Consider the following 3,739-nt stretch of genomic DNA (forward strand, 5'->3'; position numbering starts at 1 on the left):
CCCCCCCCCCAAATAAAACACTTTTCTTTTTTCCAAAAGGACATTCTCATTATAGAATTTCTGGAACACAGAAAAATAGAATCTTCAGCTCATTTATAGCCAGATACTTGAATACAACCACTGTTTATTTAACATCTTGATGTTTCTGTTCTGCTTATTTTGTTTTTTATTATGTTTACATTATCTTAGAGCCATAAACTTAGTTCATTCAGTACACATGCCAAATAGTCTTAATCATTCTCCTTTGGTTGAATATAGAAGTAGTTCCCACTTTTCTTCTCTAATTCTTTTCTTTTCTTGACTTTTAAAATTTTTTATTTAAATCATTTAAAATTTTCAATTACAGTTGACATGCATTATTATATAAGTTTCATGTGTATAGCATAGTAGCTGGACATTTTTGTAACTTACTGAGTGATCATCCCGATAAGTCCAGTACCATCTGACACTGTGTGTAGTTATTACAGTACCACTGACTATTCCCTGTGCTGTCCTGCGACTCGATGCCTACCCTCCAGTGGTTTGCAGAACACCCTCAAACACCGGTGCTCTGATCATTGGAAGCGTGTTACCAGGAATGGGGAGAGGGCAAGGAGCAGTGGGATCGCCTCCATACTTTTGGGACCACAGATTCTCTAATCAGAGAGGAGACCCTGTCCTTTGGAGCTTTAGGTGCCTGTCCAGCTGTTGCTGCCGCCGATGCTGTAGGTTTGCCCGGGAAACTGGGTGGAGAAGGACAGACAAAACAACAACAAAAATTAGATTCGCTCCACTCACTTTAACCTCTAGGAGCCCCCTTTTCTGCTCCTTTGACCAGAAATAGAGGGCTCCTCCCCCTCCCCCCTTCTCCTCCTCCTCCTCCTCCTCCTCCTCCTCCTCTTCCTCCTCCTCTTCCTCCTCCCTCCTCTTTGTTAATCCTCACCCGAGGATGTTTTCCCATTGATTTTTAGTGAGAGTGGAAGGGAGGGGAAGAGACAGAGAGAAACATCGATGTGAGAGAGACTCCTCAATTGGTTGCCTCTTGCATGCACCCTGTCCGACTGGGGCTGGGCATCGAGCCCCCAACCCAGGCAGGTACTCTGGACTGGAATCGAACCTGGGACCCTTCAATCCACGCTCTATCCACTCAGTTGTCTTTGAGTTCAGGCTGGGAGATGCCAGCGAAAAAGGGAAAAAAGGAAAATTCACTGCTGGCTTGGTGTAGCTTCAGGCTTTGGTTTTCTTCCCCACACACCTGCCCCCATTTACTGCCCAGAGTCTCCAGTCGCAGGCCCCAGGCTGGAACAGGGATCTGCTCCCAGGTCAGTGCTCCTGAGGTGTCCATGTGGGAGAAAGCCACGGGCCAATCGAGGCTTCACCCTGGTCTAGGAAGCTTGGCCCCATCACTTAATTGACATCACCCTGATGACCCCACTCCCACCCGCCCACAACCCCCACCTCAGAAGCTAACACTGTTTTTATTGAGCACCTACTAAGCAGTCGATACTTTCACAGACCGTATCTCATATAATAACCCACACATTACATTTTATTGGTCCCATTTTATAGACAAGGAAGCTGAGGGTCAGAAAGGTCAGCTGACTTTACCCAAAGCCATCGAAAGAGATGGCTCTGGAATCAAATTCAGATCTGGGTGACTCCAGCACCCACATAGCTGCCAGCTGCATAAGCACCCACTGTGGCTACCAAACTGGATCCTTTTTTTTTTTTTTTTTTTTTTTTTACTGTAGCTTGTTTGGATTTTATTTATTTTATTTATTTATTTTTAATTAAATCTTTATTGTTCAATTTATTACATTTGTTCCTCTTTCCGCCCCCCCCCATAACTCCCCTCCTTCCAGCTCCCACCCCACCCTCCGCCCTCACTCCCCACCCACTGTCCTCATCCATAGGTGCACGATTTTTGTCTAGTCTCTTCCCGCATCTCCCACACCCCTTCCCCCCCCCCAAGAATAGTCAGTCCATTCCCTTTCTATGTCCCTGATTCTATTATAATCAACAGTTCATTCTGTTCCTCAGATTATTTATTCACTTGATTCTTAGATTCATTTGTTGATAGATGCATATTTGTTGTTCATAATTTGTATCTTTACCTTTTTCTTCTTCTTCCTCTTCTTAAAGGATACCTTTCAGCATTTCATATACTACTGGTTTGGTGGTGATGAACTCCTTTAGCTTTTCCTTATCTGTGAAGCTCTTTATCTGACCTTCAATTCTGAAGGATAGCTTTTCTGGATAAAGTACTCTTGGTTGTAGGTTCTTGGCATTCATCACTTTGAATATTTCTTGCCACTCCCTTCTGGCCTGCAAAGTTTCTGTTGAGAAATCAGCTGACAGTCGTATGGGTACTCCCTTGTAGGTAACTGACTGTCTTTCTTGCTGCTTTTTGGATTCTCTCTTTGTCTTTTGCTCTTGGCATTTTAATTATGATGTGTCTTGGTGTGGTCCTCTTTGGATTCCTTTTGTTTGGGGTTCTCTGCGCTTCTTGGACCTGTAAGTCCATTTCTTTCACCAGGTGGGGGAAGTTTTCTGTCATTATTTCTTCAAATAGGTTTTCAATATCTTGCTCTCTCTCATCTTCTGGCACCCCTATAATTCTGATGTTGGTACGTTTGAAGCTGTCCCAGAGGCTCCTTACACTATCTTCGTATTTTCGGGTTCTTTTTTCATTTTGCTTTTCCGGTTGGGTGTTTTTTGCTTCTTCATATTTCAAATCTTTGACTTGATTCTTGCGCTCCTCTGGTCTGCTGTTGGGAGTCTGTATAATATTCTTTATTTCAGTCCGTGTATGCTTAATTTCTAGTTGGTTCTTTATCACAGCATCGAGGGTCTCATTAGATTTCTTGTAGATCTCAATAAGTTTATCGGTGGCTTCTAGACAGTTCTTGAGAGACCTTAAAAGTGTGGTTCTGAACTCAATATCCTCCCTTGATAGTTTTGTCCTGTTTCTTTGTCTCCGCATTTTTTACGCTTTCTTGGTGCACCCCCTAGTGGTCTTTGTGCGCAGTCTTGTTGTAGTTAAGCCTTGATTGTTGTAGTTAATACTCCCAAACTGGATCCTAGGAGCCCAGCCATGAAGACAGAGGACAACGGAAGAAACCAGGGAACTCTGGTTTTTTAAAAAATTCCCCTCCCGAGGAGTGAGGATATTTTCCCATTGACTTTTTTAGAGTGGACGGGGAGAGAGAACACAGAGAGAGAAACATCGATGTGACAGAGACACATCGATTGGTTGCCTCCCACACACATCCTGATGGGGAGCGGGGAGCGGACCTACAACCCAGGTACTGGCTTTGACTGGGAATTGAACCTGAGACCCTCCAGTGCAGGCTGACGCTCTAACCACTCACCACGCCAGCCAGGGCACCAGGCACCTGGGGACTTTTTGGAATCTCTCCTGGTGCCCAGAGCTCACCCAAGGGGACAAGCCTGTGTGTTCTGGCCACGCTGGGCAATCCCCTGGGAGAGCCCTCCCCTGACCCTTCCCCGCCTCCACTGAGCAGGGCGGCCATCCCTCCCAGTGTCTCTGGCACAGTCCTGTTTATGCCCATTGCTCCCGGGTGTTGCTAGTTCACTGGGTGTTGCACTGTCAGAAGTGTCCCAGCAGAGGCCCCACAGCCACCTACCCCTGGGGGATGCTCAGCCACGCCTCTGGCTGCAGGCTCGGCCTTGTTCTCAGGACAGGACAGGCACTAGCCCAACAACCTCCACTCAGTGGCTCTCAACCTTCCGAATGCCG

This window comes from Myotis lucifugus, unplaced genomic scaffold (assembly GCF_000147115.1).
Source record: "Myotis lucifugus unplaced genomic scaffold, Myoluc2.0 scaffold_105, whole genome shotgun sequence".
In the NCBI taxonomy this organism is placed as follows: Eukaryota; Metazoa; Chordata; class Mammalia; order Chiroptera; family Vespertilionidae; genus Myotis; species Myotis lucifugus.